At 37.6% G+C, this 21,608-nt stretch overlaps 1 protein-coding gene and 1 long non-coding RNA gene across 4 annotated transcripts in view; one reads left to right on the top strand and one right to left on the bottom strand.

The window, feature by feature from the left end:
* Positions 1-21,608, bottom strand: part of ZFHX3 (zinc finger homeobox 3) — a 304,460-nt gene that overhangs the window by 105,025 nt on the left and 177,827 nt on the right. The window lies entirely within an intron of this gene.
* LOC141497570 (uncharacterized) lies at positions 12,490-18,541 on the top strand. The gene is made up of 3 exons (XR_012471361.1): positions 12,490-12,789; positions 15,729-15,832; positions 18,305-18,541. It is a non-coding gene; the product is annotated as an uncharacterized LOC141497570 (long non-coding RNA).

The raw sequence follows: 21,608 nt of genomic DNA on the forward strand, positions 1-21,608 counted from the left end.
AATATCGGTCTTAGATCAATGTGGTATTGAGTATGGATTTTCTTTCTGGACATTATACAATGGATGTCCCATAAGTATCTCACCAAAATTTTAAAACTGTGTTTACTCAGGTACAGCACAGGCAGAGGACTCTTTCTCAGGTGGGGGAGCATGACAAGGATCGGTCAAAGACAACTGACAGAGTACAGAGCTAATTCTTAACTCAACATGGATGGAGCTGGTATTTCCTAGTTCCATTTTGGTAAACTATAAAAATACTGCCCAGAGTTAAACAGCTAGGACAGTTCTAAGGCAGGGTTTGAATTCAGGTCTTCCTGACTATAGGTCCAACACACTATGAACTGTGCCATAGAATGATTACCAGAGAGGACAAATTTTCTACAAGTTGGTTTTACTTTCAATGCTTTGCCAATTAATTGAGTTTTAGGGTTTCTCAAGTGTACACAGCACTAAATGAATGGATGAATAAATAATAGCAATGGCCTTAATGAAATTAAGCCATATCGGAGAAATGAGATTTACCCAGAAAAGAGAGAAATTTAGCTATATCATGCTCTCCATATTAATCACAGGATCCTGGGGGGGAGTAGAAAGGACTTTAGAAGTCGTTTAAGTCCTATGCAGTTCACATAATTTCCTAGCCAGACTGAACATGTTTAATCTTGGGGAATTGTGACTTCACAACATAGTTCACTGTATTTTTCAGGTCATCCAAGTCACCAAGTCCAACTTAGCCTTGCTCTAGCTTCCAACTTATTAGTTCTACCTTGTCTCTCCTGGACCTAGACAAAGTCTAAGGTAATGAGATGGTCTTCCTCTGGGGAAGAAATGGAGAGAAAAAGAGAGGAAGACACATACACACTCAGACAAAGGACAGAAACAAAGACTTGATCTATGCAATAAAACTTCAAATAGTGGAAGAAAACACATCTCAAGTTTTCCCTTCTCCATCAAGCTAACTATTCAAAGTTCCTTTAACCCTACAGCCAGGTGTCTAGACTTCTTGCTCTTATCCATCCTTTTAAGAATGTTTCAGAGGGTTTATCCATTTGCCCAAGTCCTTCTTTGAATGAGGCTCTGAACTGCACACAGTACTTGAGAAGCAGTTCGATCAAAGAAGGGCCTAAAAGAACCTTAGCGTCCAAAGGGCCCTTAGAGGTTAAGGCCAAATGATACCTAAGCAAGAATGTCCTTCACAGAATCCCAGAGTAGTCTCCTACTTTCTGCTTAAAGCTGCCCAGTTATGGGGAACTCATCACTGTTTAATAAAATAGCTTCTTCCACTTTGAGGCAGTTCTAATCACACATCTTTCCCTTAAAATTGTGTCTAAAGCTCTCTTGGCAACTTCAACTTTCTGGTCCTAGATTTGACCTCTGGGGGGCAAGTAATTTAAGCCTAATCTCTCTTTGACATGAATAGAATGGAACTACTGCTTCCTTGGCTCTGGACACTACACTTTTCTTAATAGAGCTAGGATAGCATTAGCTTTTGGGGGTTGGTATGTTACATTATTGACTCCTATTGACCTTGCAGTCAAATAAGACCTCTGAAGTCTTTTGCACATCATCTATTAACCAAGGCTTCTTCTCCCATCCCACACTTGCCCAATTGATTTTTTAAATTCACAAGCAGGACTTGACATCAGTCCCTCTTAAGTTTTATCTTGTTAGATTCTGTTCCTAGTTCCAGGCTGTTGAGATCTTTGGGGATCCTGATTCTATTATCAAACATTAGCTAGCCCTTCCAGATTGGTATCACCTGCAAATTTCATAAACATGCCATTTATGTCTTCCCCCAAGATAACTGACAGAATGTTGAACAGGATGCAGCCAAAGATAGGGAAAAAAATACTGCAGCGCACCACTCAAATATGTGTGAGGCCACAAGTGACCCATTATGCAGTTTAAATATTATATTCAATGAAAAAACCCAACTCAAAAATGTATGAAACACCTACTATGCATATTCCTTGTGGTGTCTTATATCAGTTATGGTGATACAAAAAGAATAATGGGAAACATGACTCATAAGGAACTTACAATCTCTATTGGTGTTAGAACTTTTGTCTGTAATTTGCTATTTGTTATATAATCTATTGAGAGTAATAGAGAGAATACAAATGCAACATATATATTTATATATAGCTTACATATATTGTATATATATTTTGATATATACACAGACATACATCTACACACAGACATACACACAAATATACATGCACACAGATATATGTATACATACATACATACGTGTGTGTGTGTGTGTGTGTGTGTGTGTGTGTGTATTTTTTCTGATGAAAGGGACTAGGGAAAAATAAAAGTCCTAGATAAAGGGCTAGAGGAAATTTGAGAAAGAAAGTACTTTCACCAATGGAGATTACGATGTATAGGGAGGTAGGAAAAGGAGAGAAAGTGTCTTGAGTTATCCTTCCCATGGCTCATGGACAGAGATGGGGTGACTGGGAGGGTCTTGCTTCAGAAATTTGAGATAGTGAATCATGGGAATGGGGTAAGAATGGCGTCAGAGCTCAGAAACTCAAAATGGAGAGAAAACAGTTCTCCATGGAGGAGGTAGGACTCTGTAAAAAGAAAGCAAATCTACAGGAAATAGAATATAAAAGGAAATGAAATTTACCTGAGAATATACAGTTTAACCCACCTAATAAAGTGGCCAAACCTGATAAGATTTAAGGTCTAAGCTGTGGCCTTGAGGCTAGGTAGTTATCAGATCAAAAACATGAAAAATTCTTTCCACTCTGTCACAGGACTAATTCATCAACAACACAATGCTCCAAAGGGTAACAAGAGACTGTGTTCCTTTTAATCTTGCATTTTTGTATAATTATAAGAATGGACAATCATCTGACACAACAGAAAAATTGAGTCAAGTGCTGATTGGATTAGAATCTCATATTTCAGTGTTTTCTTAAAGGTTAAAAAGTGCCAATTGTTGGACACCTCTTCTGACCTAGTACTGGCCAATTGGACACAGCAGATTGCCTTTGACCTTAGGTCAGTTTTTAAGGTGTGGATGAAGCCAGGTATGACCCTTCAATTATCTCAGACCCCAGTCTATGCCTGACTTTAATACCCTAAGCTGACCTCAAATCCAATTTGATATTTCTGGGACTTCTCTGCACCCTTAGTTATAACCCAGATGTCACGGTTGCTTTATTAACTTGATGACCCATATAGGTGGAGTGGGAAGAGTCTGAAGTCCTAAATTAAAACATCCAACTCACATGGAGTCCTACAGTTGGTCATAAGAATAGTCTTTCCCATTTAAATAAGGAAATTAGAGATATAAATTGGCAAAAGAAAGTCTCTATCTCATATATGGGGCAAAAAGAAAGAGGGAGGATTAATGCAAAGTTCACTAAAAACTCCACAAACCCAAACACCTGGAGAGAATCGGGTGTTGTCCTTAAACTCCTGCTGTTGAAGGAAGGAAGAAATGTTTCTACAATGTACACATCCACTTTCCTGCCTTTGTAAGTGCACAAGGGGACGTGATTTGGGTTTTATTTGAGGAGACTCAGAATCTCAGTACTTCAGAGACATCATTTGAAACACCGATTCTCATTTTAGAGTTTTGGAATTATAGAAGATGGAACTGAATGTTATATTAGCCCCAGGATACACCTGGAATAATTCTTTCTCAAATAAATCCCTGATAAGAGCCATTTATTTTTCCTAAAAGTGGAATAGGGCCAAAAAAGTTCCCATTAATCAGACATGCCGGTTAGTTGGGTTCTGGCTAGTTGATTCCAAAGTTGACAGGTTTTTTTTCTTTAAGAGCTAAAGGTCACACCTGTCTCAACCCTCCCCTTTCTGAGAAAAAAAATGACGTCAGACTTCAGAGATGACCAACAAAAGAATTCCTTCTCAAATATCTGGGTTCAAACAGATAACAAAAGGCTATTAGAACCAATCAATCCCAGTTTTCCTCTTGATTGTACTTTTGCAGCTGCTAAGGTCTTTTTTGTTTGTTTTATTTTTCTTGAGCTAATAAAGACTTAAGGATCCTCTCTAATAAGAAAAATGCTGTGCAATAAGTTTGATCAGCAGAGCTTCCTCTATCTTTAATGAAAGTCATGACTTTCAGTTGACAAGTGTTTGCTGGAACTGGCTAGGGGGGTAGTGGTGGTGGTGAGGGGGGATGGTGAAGAGATCCCTGCCCCATCTCCATGACGTTCTGACAAACCTTTGGTTTGCCTCCCATGCCCCACTATCTAACCACTTCCTTCCTACCAGGTACCTCCCCAAAATTTTATTAACCAAATGCTTGGGGGGGTATATATATATATATATATATATATATATATATATATATATATGTATATATATGTATATATGTATATATATGTATATATATGTATATATACATATATATATGTATGTATATATACATATACATTTATATATTCGTATTACCTCCCACACTTCAGCCCTCTCTGATCTACTGGGACAGTAGAAAAAATTATGATAAACTTTAATAAAAATAAAATTAAAATGATTAAACCTTTCATATCCTTTAAAGATCATCTGCCCTCTACTAGAAGGAAACAACCTGATGTGTGTGTCTTTGTATCTGTTCGTCTGTCTCCATCCTTTTAAATACACTCACTCACTTCCTCCCAGGCTAGCTAGGTATGCCTTAATCCATCATTCCTACACATGAGGGGTTTCATGTAGAACAACAATGTTCCTACAAGTGGGGTCTTCAGGCTGTCCTCAGGGTTTGTTAGGATAAAGGAATATGGCCAGGGAGAAGATGCAGTAAAACAAGGTCTCGCTTTAGGGAGTTATTTAGGAATTCTCTCCCTCCTAGGCCAACGATACAATCTTACAGAAGTGACTGAAAGCACAGTGTTGTTGCTTGTCATCTATCTACCCAGAAACACATCCTGAGGATTCTGGAGAACTAGAAAATATTCTGGAAAACAGAGATCTTCTGTAATATGGGGGCATCTTTCATTCTGCTTGGGTCTGATCACCTTATCACAGAAAATCTAACTGCCAGAATAATGAGATCATGTCTGTTGGTTAAAGTCCTAGGTGGAGGTCAAGGTTCTACCTGGGGCACCAGCCCTTCCAGGACAGGGTAATGACTTCTGGAAATTAGGCATCTGGAGATCTCACCAGAATAACAAACCAAGGCAATAGCTTTCTTTGGGTCTACAATCAAGTAATGAAATGAAATCCTATGTGGAAAATAAACAGTGTAATTGGAGAGGTCAACAAATTCTGTAGGGTTTGGCTTGAAGATCATAGACCCTGAAAACTGGTTTGGAGCACAGGGAACAGGAGGAATGGAGAGGGACCACAAGTTAAGTGAAGCAGATTTAGTTATCTTAACTCATAGTCTGCCAAGAGTTATTTTCCCTTTCTTGGTATTTTGTTTTCTACTCCAGGCAAGAAAATATCTTTTAAAAGTACTAAGGACAAAAGTCCGTCTGCCTCTTTACACTAAGGTGAAAGACATAGGGAGGGAAAACTTCAGGACCAATCCCTGGTCTGCACCACAGGGCCAGAGAAGACCTAGACACCTGTGGCTGTTGTCATCACAGCCCAGATCTCAGGTAACTTGATGGACTGAATTTTCACAGTTCAGGATCCAACTAAATTTGATCTTAGTTTGTTAAGTAATCAAACAAACATGAATATTACGTATACTCTCTCACTTCCTTTCAACTCTACCATTACCAGATCTGTTTCTTTGTAGTGACCTCCTTTATTCACGTTTTGACTTTTGTCCACATTGTATCCACCTGTCCTCATGACAAGAAATGTCAGGTATCTTACTAACTTTTTCTTCATACTCATTATATTCTGAATCATTTTCCCCCCTACATAGACAAGAGAGATAAGGATGAACCTGAAGTCAGAAAGACCTGAGTTGGAGAAATTGCTCTGGAGACTCATTAGCTTGTGTGACCAAGGAGAGCAAGTCAAAGGAAAACAGCTGAGTCGATAAAGCATCCTACAAGACCTTAGGCACCTTACTTTTATTAATTTCCTGGATCTGTTTTCCCATTTGAAAAACAAGTAAGTTGGTCTAGATGGCCCCTTAAAGATCTAATTCTGGGATTCTATCATAGTCAATAAAATTCTAATATCTGCAACCATTTCCACCTCATAGATATAGATTCTCTTGGTTTAAAGAAAAGTCCAGTGTATATTGTTGTTATTATCAATATAATTTCTACAAGACATAAGAAAAGTATGTCTTCATGAAGGATTCTTCAACATTTGCATTTCCTTTCATCCTCTCTACTGGCAAAGTCCTCCCTTCTCTCTGCCTTTCTCTCTTCCTCAGTCTTGGTTTTGGTCAAATGAACTTCCTCCCTCCCACTTCCCAATTCTCTCAAGTGATGATATTTTTAATAAGGCTTTATAGTGTGCATATGTCCAAACTCTAGCTAGAACTACAGTAAAGAATCCTGATAATGATGGGAATGGGTTATCTTGGACAATAAAAGTATCCAAGATCTACAAGGTTGTAGACATGGTAGAAGTACCACAGCAGAGACAAGATGTGGTGGATGTGCTACAAGAGACTGAATGTAAGTCTACCTCATTTGAAACAGGTGATACAGGTAATATTAAGCAAATTCTTGCTACTCAAAGCAACTAGCAAGTTGTTAGTCTTTGAACTTCTCCTTCTAGAGTTCTTCTTTCCTTCCCTTTTCCTATCCATCAGAGCCTTCTTAGGATAAGACAGTTTGGGATGACTGCACAATTCTCCCTGTGGAAAGAGCTGGAAGGTGGCAGTAGTTTATCAATCAGTAGGTAGTGAAACACCAAGAAGACCCTATGCTTCCCCATCACCAGTAAGTGACCCGACTACTGCCAGTTTATGATGCCACCCCTGTAGTAGTATCCATTTCTCTGTAGTAGGCTTCTTACAAACTGTTCCATATTATGTTTACACTTGAGGTTATGCTTGTGAAGGCACCATTGATAATAATCATTTTAATCATATTTCACATAAATGACTAAAACTAAGAAATAAGGGTCCTGAGAAGTGATTTTTCTCCCCAGTCTTACAAATGCTTTTCTGAAATAATCCTGCCTCCCCAAATTGTTTAAGAGTGAAAACATTTAAACCAACCTCTTTCTCTAATGCCAACCTTGGGGTACGTGTCTTAAGACCATGTGCTAGGTAGAAATGAGTTACACAAGACCATTCACATATTTCCAGTAACTGAAGTCCTTTGGATGGAGTCCAAGACAGACTCACACTCTAGAGATTTCTGCCCTTTAACAGGTAGCATCATATAATAAAATTTCAATACATGTTCTTTTCTATAATTGCATGGCAAAATGCTATTTATAATGTCCGATGAATCATGTTTCATTTCAAATAGAAAGTCCATTGAGGATAGAAACTATGTATTTCTACAAATTATATATAGAAGCCATATGCTCCATCTTCCTAATGAAAATCTAACAACAGTAAATTATTTGAATTCATACTAAAAATGTTGAGTTTGACAGACTTGTAGCTTCCTAGATCTGTACTGACAAGGACTCAAGAGGGCACCTTGATTAGGTGTGGTCTGGCAAGGAAAAAACTTATGGCAAAGGATTCTCAGCTGACACCATGTTCTGACCCTTTTCCTGTCGAACAAAGGTTTCTTTGAACACTGTTGGCCTTGTTTAATTGCTCCTTCCATTAAACCTTTCTTCACATGCAAAGACCCACAACAATGGCTTTATGTGTTGGGGGAAGATGGCTGAGGATTTGGCAAGGATTAAGAGTACTGCAGAAACCGGTACATCCACCAGAGGGATGGGATCTCTAAAGTCATATGGCACCCCCTTTTTGAGGAGGACCCCACAGAAGGGATATTCCTGCCTTCTATGACCTAAAAGGATAATGATAGGAAATGAAATTATAAACTGCCTTCAGGTATTAGGTCAGTTTCAAGGAAAAACTGTTTCAAGAATTGAAATTAAAACCAATGAAAAAGGTTATCACTTTTGTAGGCAGGGACAGCTGGAAGAGAAACTCAAACACTACCCTCTAACTCTATATGGTCCAATTATGGACAAAAATCTATCCACAAAAGATAGTACAGTTCCAAGAAAAATCATACAACTGATTGAAAGTGGTTTTTCCTTAAGAAGGAAAAAAGGAGTGGGGGAATCTAGGTGATGTAATGGATAATGCACCAGCCCTGGAATCAGGAGGACCCAAATTCAAATCTGATCTCAGACACTTAACAGTTGCCTAGCTGTGTGACTTTGGGCAAGTCACTTTACTCCGTTGCCTTAAATAAATAAAAAAAAATTTTAAAGGAAGGAATTTAAATTAGGGTTTGTTTTCAGAATTTTCTGAGCAACAAATCTTTTAAATTTATGCACACATAAAAGGCTATGATTGCATTTAAAGAAAAAATTATAAAATATGTACTTGATATTTGAAACATTATGGAAATTCCATTCCTCCTCCAAAAACTAGTAATAGATTAAAACTTAGACACTAAGAAAAAAAAATGAAATACCCATTTAAAAACATATATATATATATATATATATATATATATATATATATATATATATATATATCATCTTCCATAGTGAAGAAAAGGGAAGTAAGAAAAAAGGGCAAGCAGAGGGCACACATGATTTTGGGTGAAAGACAATAAGAGACAAAGAATCTGGGTGGATGCAAAGTATATTTCATATGTTCTCTCACCTCTTCTCTACCTACAGTTGGTGTTTCATAGGAAATTAAGCCAGTTATTCTAAAAAGCCGTTTATATTTTCTTTGTTGGTTTAATGCAAGTTTAGTCAAGAATGTGGACAGGGTTAATAGCAAATTTGAAGATATGTGGTTATTTCCTTTCTTTCTCCTTTTAATCTTCTTTCTTCTCTAATCTTGTTCCTCTTCTTCAGCAAAGAGCAATTGGATATTCTTAGTAGCAAATTTGAAAAGAATTCCTATCCTGATATACAAGATAGAGAAGTTTCCAACCACTTTCATATTCCTGAGTCTATAATACAGGTTTGGCTTTAAATCCAAAAAGTCAGAAAATTCATATAACTTGAAAAAAAAGAAAGAAAACTGGACTTCCAACAACTCAATAAGACAGATGGGTCTGGAAAATCCATCTCCACGTCAAATTCTTGAGGTGGACCTAAGGATGAATTATCAGTACCAAAGGCAAGCAGGTCCTACTTAAGGGCATAGGCGTTCCGTAGAGAATGATGGCAGCTTCAACTCCAGAGGCTTCTTTTTTTATAACATCGTGTTTCACAAGACTATACCCTTGGCCCCTCCTCAAACTTGAGACTCTCAACTGAATTTCAGCTTTCCAATTTAAGGCCAGTCTTCCAGAGAAATCTTCCTGGACAGTTAGATAGCTAGAGGACCCAAGAGGTGGCTAGGTGATCCCATGGATTAAACATTGGCCCTGGAGTCAGGAGGACCTTAGGCAAGTCACTCAACTCTGTCTCCAAAAAAAAAAAATGAGAGAACTGAACGACAATCTTCTCAGGGGCAGTCCTGGATAATGGAGCACTATCATCCATCCGGACATGGCTTGCTGCTGTAGCAGGTCACCAACATCTCTGCCTCATCATCCCACCGGCCAGATCCATTCATTGGACATTGCTCTCCGTGCCCCAGACAACTTTCTAAGGCTACAAAAGTTTCCGAGAAAGTGTTGACCTGCATCAGAAGCAATGGCTCTTCACTAGGAGCTCCCTAAACCTGAGAATAGGTCTTCTGAAGTCAGAGTTGATGCAAGCCCTACAACATAGGGTGCCAGAAATGTGTGGCTAGCTAAAATTTTCAGGGATTCTGGTGAACATAAAATAGATTACTTGAAAAACCACCCCAGAAATATTTGGTTAGCAGAAGCTAAGGGAAAGAAATATTAGCAGCATCCACCATGAAGGAATAAATAGTAAGAAAAAACATAGGGACATGAGAGGTTATCTGGGGGATCACAGTCCCCAAGAAGGGATAATAATTCTATACCTTAATAATTGAGGGGCTGGCCTCCCAAAGGGTTGGGGGTTTAGCGTTGCTGTAGTAATAAATAGTGATATTAAGTTAACTAGCAGAATTTTGAAAAATTCAGTTTTTGGCTAGGTATAATCAAGGCTAGTTAATTTTGAACTGATTCCTTAAGGTGTCTGGCAGTTGAGGATGGACTCTGTGCTAATGAGTACTTGGAAGCAGGCACTAAGTTCTATTTCCCTCCTTAGACACTCAGAAAAGGAAACCTGGAAGTAAATTGAAGATAACAATTGTCCACAGAAAAAGTTTTTCTTACACTGTTAAGCATAAGAATACTTTAGATTAATTAATACTTGAAAAGGTTAAGTCATAGAATTATTAAGAACAAGTTAAGTATAAGAACATTTTGAGATTAATTAATATTTGCTGGACAACAGTGAGCATGACAGACAACATAGGTCAGTGAGCTAAGTTCTGGAAATAAAGTCTCAGAATCTGGCCAAGAGCTCCAACTTCTATTTTCTAACTGTATCTGTCATCATATTCCCACCTTTTCCTCCTCCTGTCACTGGGCAAAAAAAAAAAATCTTCCAAAACAAACACATCATCATCCTGACTCACTATCGATGCCATTTTGTAATGGTCATGAATGCCACCTAAGAGTTCTTGTTCCTAAAAAGGATGAGCTGTTCTGAGCTAAAAGGTGAATGTGGTTTTATTACTAATATGTAATGATGTCAAGTTCTTCAAGTAACCAGGCTACTGGATAGGAACTCTTGTCTAATTAATAACAGGGTTAGTGGCAACTCCCCATACATGGTGGAACCTCATTAAACACTCTTTTACCTATAAAGATCACAGGGTTATGACTCAAGATATTTTGAGTAATACAGCAAAGACCTTATCCTTGCCCCCACAGACACACAATTCCAAAAGAGTGAATACATGAAGAAGTTCAATTACTTAAAGGGAAATTGGGAATAACTGGGGAAAAGAGAAAGAAAGATAAAACAATGGTTAGGTCTACAGAGATACACCCCTTCCTATCTGGGATGCCCTCCAGACTTAAAGACAACAAGCTCTTTAAGAATTATTTCCCAAAAAAGTTTCTTAAAAAAGTAAAATATAATTTTAAAGTTTAAAATAATAAATTTGAAAAAAATAAATCAAATTTAAAAAATATTTTTTTAAAAAAGCATAAAAGAATCCTTTCCAAGTCTTCACATTCAAGTGATCCCTTAAATCAGGGGCATCCCAATGTGCTACACAGACCATATACTTTTTCCAAGGGTCATGTCTTACAGTTGCCCTTTCTCAATATCCCCAAACTACTCCCTCATCTGGATGAATCCCTGTTCTTCTGAATAAATGATTCAACCATTGATCAGGCTCTCACATCTCCCTCTACCAGAATACTATAAGACCAAGACTTTGTTTTCACATTCTCCTCCCACGGTTCTAAGAATTGAACATAGGCATTGCCTAGAGGTGGGAAGTATGGGGAAGAGTCAGAAAAAGAGAAGTTGGGGAAAGTGGAAACAGAGAACTTCTCCAGGATCACCTATTTGGAGTTGGAAGAAGCCAAAGATTCCTCGTGATACTGAGGAATTAAGCAGTGGTCCAAGTTCACAGAGTAAGTTTTGAACCAGAATCTTTTGATTTCAAATTTGGTACCCTCTTGGAATACCTCAGGATGCTTCTACATTATGCATAGAGGAACACAACCTTAAAGTTTTACACACACACACACGCACACACACACACGTATCACATGATAATGATTCAAGTTGACTTATATCAAATTATGATAAGGTAGGGTAAGAATACTCATTTCACAGAGGATTTGTTTCAAGGTCTCAGAGCCTCTATGTAGAAGACACTGGCTTGGAGCTTCAGGTCCAAAGATCTTGTCCTCATCCTCTAACACCTATTCTAACAGGTACTTAACAGATACTTAGCAGATACTTCTAAGTATCTCTCCAGTCCCTAAAACCAAACATAGGGGCTGCTAGGTGGCTAGTGGATAAAGCACCGGCCCTGGAGTCAGGAGTACCTGGGTTCAAATAGGTTTCAGACACTTAATAATTACCTAGCTGTGTGGCCTTGGGCAAGCCACTTAACCCCGTTTGCCTTGCAAAAAACCTAAAAAAAAAGACAAACCCCCCCCAACATCATTTTAATTCTTAGTTCAGTACCATAACAGATACAGTCAAAACGTCAAGCTATGATTTTAGGGAGGACAATATTCCCTATCAATGATCTAAGATTCAAATCAATTATCATCTACCAAGCATATGCAAAGGACTGTATTAGGCACCTGGGGATACAAAGTAGAACAAATGATGGTCCCCTGTCCTAAAGAATCTGTCACTCTACTGGAGAAATAAACACACACACACACACACACACACACACACACACAGAGAGAAATAGGTCAATAAGAGATAATTTAATGGAGGAAAATTTAATAAAGACAGGGGTGAGTGGGATGTGGGGACAGGGAAAGCCTCAAGGCAGCATCTGAGTTGGACTTTGGAGATAGAGAAAGATTCTGAGAGGGAAAGATAGAATGTTGAGATTGGCAAGTAGCAAGGAGACCAACAGGGTTGGAATAGAAGTGAAGGAAAGTGGTATGAGATACAGTTGGAACAAGATCATGGAGGACCAGAAATTCCGAATGTTTTATGTCCCCAAGGCAACAGAGAACTATTGAAGGTTCTTGGGCAAAGGAATGGCACAGTCATACTTTGGGAATAAAATTCTTTTGGCTGCTATATGGAGGGCAGAATGGAAAGAAGAGAGATGAGAAATAGGTAATATTCCATAAGGTTGGAGCAACACCAATCAGGGTGATGAGGCCTTGACTCGGCTGGCTGCCATATAAATGGCAACAAGAGGGTTGAATTATAGAGGTAGAATCTACATGGCTTGATAATTAACTGGGGGGAGAAAGCAAGAAAAGAGAGTCAAAGATAAATTCGAGGTTACATGGAAAATTGTACTGTCTCTTTCAAATCCCCACTTCCTTTCCAAAACCAGTCTCTAATGGATATGCGTCATAAAATACTTATTGAATGGCTACTATGAGTAAGGACTACTTTGGGAGAATACAAAAAAAGAGAAACATTTTAAAATTATAAAAAATATAAAATCATTAAAAATATGAAGTAATCTTTGACTCAAGGGGCAAGACACTATTCTAAAACTACTCTGGGGGAATACAAAAAATTATACAGCAGAAAATTGTTTTAAAAATATAAAATCATTAAAAATATGAAGTAATCTTTGACTCAAGAGGCAAGGTACTATTCTAAGACTACTTTGGGGGAAATACAAAAATATTATAAAGTAGAAAATTATTTTAAAATGATAAAACAAATATAAAATCATTAAAAATATAAAATAATATTAGACTCGAGGGGTTTCCAGTTAGAGGGAAGTGAGCAAAATATCCACAAAAAAAATTTAAATAGCACAACAAGGGATATAGTGAAACATGATAGACCATTCAGGTAGGAGGGTAAAACTGACATTGGAAACCATAGTTGTCTTTTGACACCTAGTGGCACAATGGATAGAGCACAGATCCTGGAGTCAGGAGGACCTGAGTTCAAATCCAGCCTCAGACACTTAATTATTTTTTTGTGTGACCTTGGGCAAATCACTTAACCCCAATGCCTTGCAAAAAGCAAACACAAACAAACAAAAAAGGCCATAATGGATCAAACAGTGAAAGCAATTCAACCATTTGGTTTATTTCTCCTAAAAGAGTTAAAAGAAAACAAAATAAAACAAAACTTGTTACTTGTTCCTGTCTATAACATTTTCAGAGAAATAGTGTGGATTATGTAGGGATTTCCTTGAAGGAAAGGTGTACCTGGTTCACCGAAGTCACAGCTTATATAACTTTCATTGATTCAGAACTGAATTGTAAGTCAAACTAGACTTGGGACAGGACTGCCAAAAAAACAGAGAAGGAAAGGCAAATGGCACACACCACCCGGGATCTCTGTCTGGACTTGGGCCATATCCTGGCTAAAGAGAATCTTCCAGACCAGCAACTTTTCATAGCATTGCAACAGTGTTTTGCCTGGAACCACCTAAGTCATTAGCATATGAGAGAGCAAACAGAAAAGTTTAATTGTCCCTAATTATCCAGATCAAGAAGGCACCCAGATAATGGTTCTCAGATTTCTTGCCTGGTGTCCATGTAATTTCCTTGCCTCTGGCTTCATTATATCTCTCCAACTGGAAGGAGACCATGACTTCTGAGACTGCTTTCCATAACAGATCCACTGGTTCCTTTGAGGCCCTGGTCTGAGCAGTAGGGAGAAGGGAGGAGACAAAGGACTATTGTGTGGGGGACTCAGGACATCCATTTTTGCATAGCGTTGTGTGTGTGTGTTTGTGTGTGTGTATGGGCACCCCCATGTACCCAGTGAGGAAGGACTGAAATACGAGGCATGTGTAATCAGAAGCCATCACAATTACAAATGTAAATGAACAGGCAATTGGCACTGACCTTTGTAGATTGTTAGAGGACTAATTAAGGCAAATCAGGAACTCTTCCAACAGAAAAACAAGATAGTATACGCCCTGAGAAATATCCCTGTCCTTGCCACATAAAGGGAAAAATACAAAGAATCATTCACACACCACATGTGGGGGTTGGGTGCATTACTTCATATAAACTCCCTTTCCCTCAACAAAAGACAAGGCACATCAGGAATGGTACTTTTATAATTAGAAGGCCAATAATATTAAAATTAGCCCTACTCACAGAAATATACCCCTTTATAAGTCTTGGGGGGAAGAGGGGATTCCCTAGACCCAGCAGAAATTCTCAGAAGTACTCTTAAGAAAACTAACTGAAAAACTGAGTTTTCACTCAATCAAAGCTTTTCTAGTCTTGTGCATTTCTAATAGAAAAGTAGAAATGGTTTTTCAAATATTTAAAAATATATTTTTTTAAAGTCCAGGAATCAGATATAGTTCCTACTTAAATTCTATAGTTGAAAATAGGTTATCCTTTCCCTCTGGCCATTTCCTTTAATTATCAACTTAAAAATGAAGGGAAAAAATTAAGAATATGGCTCTGGCTTCAATTCTGTACAGTATCACTACAGGATAGAAATAAATTCACTTTGGAGCTCACGAGGAAAATTTTAAAGTCATCAGAAAAATGATGATTTCTTTTGAGAAAAATATATGGTGTTTTACCAAATGGAAGTTGTTATTATTAGTCTTCCTTAGGCTGTTTCTTATAAATTATTCAAACTTAAGAGCCTGTTTTATGCCAATTTTAAAAGCCAAACAAGAGACAGTTTAGGAATGAAACTAAAATGCAATATTGAACATTCACTTTAGATTGAATCAGAACTTCCAGAAAAAAAAAATCTGGATTAAATAGTCAATTAAGTCAAACTAGTACAATTTTCAGTGAGGACTGAGTCCCTGATGCTTGGGTTATATTCCAGATTCTCCCCTACTACCAAAGCAGTAGGAAGGATCAGCACAAACCTTATCCTGATTAATAGCAGTGCACTGTCTTATCTATGTATGTGCAGTTGGCTGATCCAAGTCAAACACCTTGAAATTCCTCTCCCTACTGTTGTCTCCACAGGCTGTTTATATTTTTAAGGTCTCTTGAAACTTCCAGGGGAGCAGACCCTTCTCAAATGCACGTTGTACATTTAATTACATTTATGTTACAGGCATATTTTGAGTAACAAATGCTTATTATTATCAACAGAAACTGCCCTTGTACAAAGTTTAGAAATCTTTGTGATTCTTTCTGAAAGAGAAAACAGATGGTAGAAGGACAAGAAACAGAGCGTGAAGAATAGGCTGATGAAGGTATACAAAGAGTGACCCATGGATCTGAATAGATTACAACTGGGTGGTTTCACTAGGGAGCCAAGGATTCCATTAATTGGCACAAAAAAAGGGAAGGTGTTACCTGCCTGTGGTGAGTCCCCTCTGAAATAGGTAGCTAGCAATCTGGCAAGGGCTGCTTGGTCAAATATAAGTCAAGAAGAAGAATATGGTCCCAGGTAGAGGCTAAGAGAAATGCCCCACAGTGTTAGCTGACAGTGTGAGTCTTTATTCACCTTTGAAGAAACAGCCAGTACATAGCAGGGTAAGTTAAGAAGGTTAAGGCAAAGTGAAGAGGCAGCTAGCATGAAGGACATTACACTGGTTATCAAATTGAAAGCCCTAGTGGGTTCTTGATCAAATCACCTCCATCTCCCTGGATCTCTGACTTCTGGCTGGTTCACATGGGACAGTTCTATCATTAAAGGGCAACAAGGTGAGCAACTGGAGGCAGATCTGGTCAATCAGATAGAGATAGTATGGGAGAGCGTAACAGGTCCTAGGAATAGAAGTTGGTCCTCAACAACAAAGATCATCATATATCCACACCTTCTTGTTCTCTGATTCTTGTATTTATCTTCTTATAAATCCTCCCCCCAAGGATCTATGTTGAAGACCTTGCTCTGACTTGCTTGATATTTCATTGATATCGGTGTTATAACACAAGCTGTCTATCTGTCACCCTTCTTGCTCACTCCACGATCCATCAAGCTCCGCTTCTAATTCTAGAGACATTCTTTGCACTATTTCTCTGTAATTCTTCACTAGTGACATGCTGGGCCCTACCTACATTGATCAAACTCCGGATTTTCATTTTGGGTAGGTGACCCTCAACTTTGTTTCTATGCTAACTGGGGCATTCTTTGACTTCTAGTCATTAGTTGAAGAACATTAATGTTAGAAAGCTTGGTTTTTATTTTGGCAAGGAATTTAGGGTCCCTGAAACACCAGGCAATTTTCTGAAGGTAATCCAAGTCTGCTCTCTTCTGCCTGCTATTCAATTCCCTGCCCAGTTCCTTGTTAATCCATAGTATCTATGCAAGAGATGTGAAATGGTCCACCAGGTCTATGAGTTGTCAATCCCCTATGCATCACAGACCATGTGACATCAGTCTCCATCCACTTGGCTTTTCTTTTTCTTTTTTTTGGGGGGGGCACATTATTAGATTAAACTCTTCATTTAGGTAACACTGTAGTGTTTCAAATCTTGATATTTTTCTCAGTATGTCATGGACCAAGAGAAGATTCTAAAGGGACTCTCTTTGTATAAGGCATTCCTCTTAGATTTGGTCCCTTCGATGGATACCTCCATGACAGTGGAAATTATACTTTTACTTTTTGTTTAACTTTTACTTTTTAAAATTTTTTCTTTTTATTTCTCACTTGATTTTATAGTAATCACTGTATAATTCAAGGTGATTTTTTATTGTTAAACCTTTCCATGGATCTTGTATGATTTTGACCATAAATTCAGGACCCAACTTGTTGAGATAGCCTTCTAAGGCTGTTTTTTTTTTTTTTTTACTAAATTAAATGATTCTTATAGTCAATGTACAATAAACATAATGGAACTTTGAAGATTTTATATCTCTTCATCAATTGAACTGTAGTATCATTTGTGAAAGCCTGTCTTGTGCCTTCTCATTCTTTCATCAAGGATACCCTTAATGCATCTGTCAATTATTCTCATAAAGATTTTGTAGTAATAGAAAAGTAGACATAGGGGTCCAGGGTTATTTATATTTGGCGTCCTTGAAATGGATGTTGTCACTAACCTGCTTGTCCCTATATATTTTATTAGGTGGCTGTGAAAATGTGCTTTGTAAAATCTTAATGATACTGCATAAATACAGTTATGTTTTTATAGATATTACTTGAAGAATGAATACAATGCTTCATCTTGGCCAGTGGTCTTTGATGTATCTTGCCAAAATCATTTTGAGCATTTCTGGCTTCCCCACTATGACCCAGTAAACTCATTACTGGAAAGCGTCATCATTTTGCCAGATCCAATCAGCTTTGTTGCTCACACTTCCTCAGGACCCTCTGCCCACTGGAGAGAGGGAAAGGACTGACCTCTCAGAGATGTTTCTTCATTTCCTGTTCCACTGTACTCTGATTTCCTTGACTCCTCCACCAAGTCACACCTGCTTATCATCTGCCCCCTTTCAGCTTTCTTTTTGGATAATGTCTTCTACCCTTATATTGGAAGATGCTGAAATAAAGAACTGTCTTTCTTTGTCACATTTGTATCTCCAAGGATAGCATGGGACATAGTAGGAGCTGAACAAATGTTTAAGGACTGACTGCTTCCCACACTTGTACTACAATCAAGGGTCTCCTCCCAAGGGTGGGAACTTAGAAACTGTGTTTGTTAAAGAGGCAGTACTCAAAACCACTACAAAGCTCATTTGTTTTTTTTTTTAAGACAAATCATTTTTCTTATTTTTGCAGATTTCTTCAGCCTCTGATGTTTACCAAACACACATATATTTCCATGGACTTAAATTTCATTCTTGGTAAATAAATATCTTAGAAGAAGAAAGATCCCAGTGAGGAAAAACCAATGCTGAAGATGTTTGCTACAATTTATCAGGGGACTTCCTGTTATTTCTAGAAGGCAGTTAAGTCAGAATTCCATATGGGGAAAATGTCCTGATTTTACCAAAATAAAAGGAGTTAATGATTTTAAAAAAGGATGCATTCATATGGGAGTATCTTACGGAAGTCAGTGCATCTGTACACTTTAATAATTCATTTGATAGCTTTATTAGCTTACAACTGCACTGAGACTTTTGGAACACTTTCTTCTCACAATCCAGTGAGAAGTGATCAGTGACTTATTCCTTCTTTACAAAGGAGGAAACCAAGTCTCAAGTGATTAATTTGACCATAGCAAATAAGAGTCTGACCCAAATTCAAGTCTTCTGACCAACTACACTTTTTTCTTCATTATACTCAGTTATCTGTTCTAAAAGACATTTTAAAACAACAATAATCAACTTAATTCTTCTGTGGAGGAAGAAAACATCCCTAGCTGTCTAATGAATACCAGAAAACAATTCAATTCTAAGTCCCACAGATGTTGCTAAGGATCTGAAGAGTACCCAGAAGTCTGACCACCTTTATTTACTTGGGGGGGGCATTTCTAAAGTACAGGGACAAAAGATTTCATTATTAAAATATAATGTTCAAATGTGGGACATTAACTCTTCTGCCCCTATGAAATCACATTTGGAATATTCTGTTGAGTTCTAGGGGCTACATTTTAGAAGTGCATTTTGACAAAGAGAAGTATATCTAGGGAAGAACTTCCAAGATAGCAAGAGGACTGATTGGGAAATGGAAAGGTTTTAGCCTGAAGAAAGGGAGACTTGGGGGGTAGAGGGGAGAATATGATGGTTGTCTTCCAAATATCTAAAAGATTATCACATGGAAGGATTAGATTTGTTCTGGGTGGACCCAAAGGGCATACCTATAAAGTGGATTTCAGCTCCAGGGAAAGAGAATTTGCTAACAATGACAATTATTTGGAAATGGAATGGAATGCCTCAGGGAGATGGGACCTCCTCCAAGCAAGCCTGATGAAAATATGCCAGTGATGCAGTCAGTTCTGTCAGGTCCATAACTTAGGTAGGGGTGGTGCACAAAGATTTTTTATAGTCTCTATGGGTTTCAGTTTTCTCATCTGGAAATGATGGGTGTTGGACTAGTTCTGCAAAACTTACAGATGATAGAGCCTTAACTCATTTATGTCTTAGACATGGGGGTAAAAATATTACATGAAAAAATCAATACAGAAAATGACTATTGTTTCTGGCTGGGAAGTATACTCTAAAAATGAGGAAGAAGCAACTTGAAAAAAAGTTTGTATTCATAAAATTTGTGATGAAATTCTAGAATTCTACTGATCTTTATCTCCCTCTTCCCTCCTAAGATGTTTTCTCTCAACAAGTTTTTCAGTAGGTGATTTCCATATAATGAGAGAAGAGTTCTGAGAATGATATTCCTGAAGTGATTCCTAAAATGATACTATCATGGCTAACCTGTTTTCTTCTTACTATCTATCAACTGGTAATTTAATTATTTTAATAAGGAGGAAAGCTTTGAAAAGGAAGCATGGCCATTCCTGAAGGCCAAAGACAACACAGATTTCAAAAATTAGTAACGTAGTCAGTTCAGTGGAAAAAATCTAGAAATCAGTGGAAGGAGGAAAGACAACTCTGAAATGGGCTACATAAAACATTAACAGCTTTTAAAGCAGTCAGGCACCTGTTTCATTCTATGTTGGACACAAATATTACAAAATAAATTCTTACAAGAATAAAAGAAATAATTGATGAGCTATATAAAAGTCTGGTAAAGCCTATAGACCTCTTCCCAGAATGTTTCTTAAATAATTGGAGGAAATGATAAATTTCAGTGAGATGTAAATTTTTTTCCCATTCCAGTTCACAGACACCCTAATATCTGTCTACAAGTCTATGGACCTGAGATTAAAAACGTCACTTGGCTAGAGGAACGAAGTTATAAGAGAAGGTTAAGGAAAAGAAGGTTCTAGTAAGAAAGAACTAGAGGATGTGGTGCTTACAGAGGCTGAGGCTGATGGAGTCACTTGAGCTTGGGAGTTCCAAATTGTAGGAAGGCTAAGCTGATAGAGTTTCCACATTACCTTTGGTACCATAAGTTAAACTTCCAGGCAAATAGATACAAGTTGGAAAAGGAGATCAACACTTCTATACACTAGAGTCTGAATGAGATAGGGAGACTAAGCCTGAAACCAAAAAGAAAAAGAGTAAGGGGTTTAAAATATGATGAAAAGGTTCACAATAGTGATTAACAGCAAGGAATAAAGAGTCATTAAAAGTGAAATGCCAAGAACTGACATATTCAAACCAAGTACAAAATAAACCAATATACTACATCAGGAATCCTTTTAATGCTAAGATGTTGCTGTTATACTTAGAGGAAGCTTCTCAAAGGCCCAGAGCCAGGGCGTTTCTTGCTGGAAAATACTTAGCATACTGCTTCCACATGTGACTACTTAGGTATTAATTAATGGTGGTGGAGATCAAGAAACTCTAATGACTATAATATTTAGAATTATTCTAGATAATGCATCTTCAGAAACCCTGGAGGAGACAACCTTGCAAAGACCTAAAGGTTGGACAAAAATTGATGTTGTGATTTTTAACAGGCCCTCCATGGAAACAGCACCAACTTTTCTAAGCGAGTTGTATCTACAAAAGATCTGAAGAAGTAAGAGTTCGACTTTCTACTGTAATGTCAAGAAACTCAACTATTCCATCAAAGGGAAAACATTCTCTCATCCCTCTGGATAACTTAACGGCTTAGACAAATATTAACACTTAAAGGAAATTCTGAAGTGAGAGAGAAATCCCAGAGTTTTTATACATCTACCTTTTCTCCCAAAGGAAAAAAAATATATATATATATATAATACATATCACTGCATGTGTAAGGCCCAAGGGCCTTAATATCCCAGGATTAAGATTCTCATGCTAGATTTTCATGATTGTAAATGAGTTTCATATAAGTCCTTTATTGCCTTTATCAGAACCACAATTAAAAATAACTTAAAAAAGATTTCCAAAGATTGTTAGAACCCAATTCCTATGTCTCCTTCTGGGTTGGGTGAAAGGGGATAAGCACTTCAAAGTCATAGGCTAGACTTTTAAGCTACAAACCTTTTTTTCCCCAAACTTAATATTGCATGCAGCAACATTTGTATCAAGAT

Source organism: Macrotis lagotis, chromosome 1 (assembly GCF_037893015.1).
Source record: "Macrotis lagotis isolate mMagLag1 chromosome 1, bilby.v1.9.chrom.fasta, whole genome shotgun sequence".
Classification (NCBI taxonomy): domain Eukaryota; kingdom Metazoa; phylum Chordata; class Mammalia; order Peramelemorphia; family Peramelidae; genus Macrotis; species Macrotis lagotis.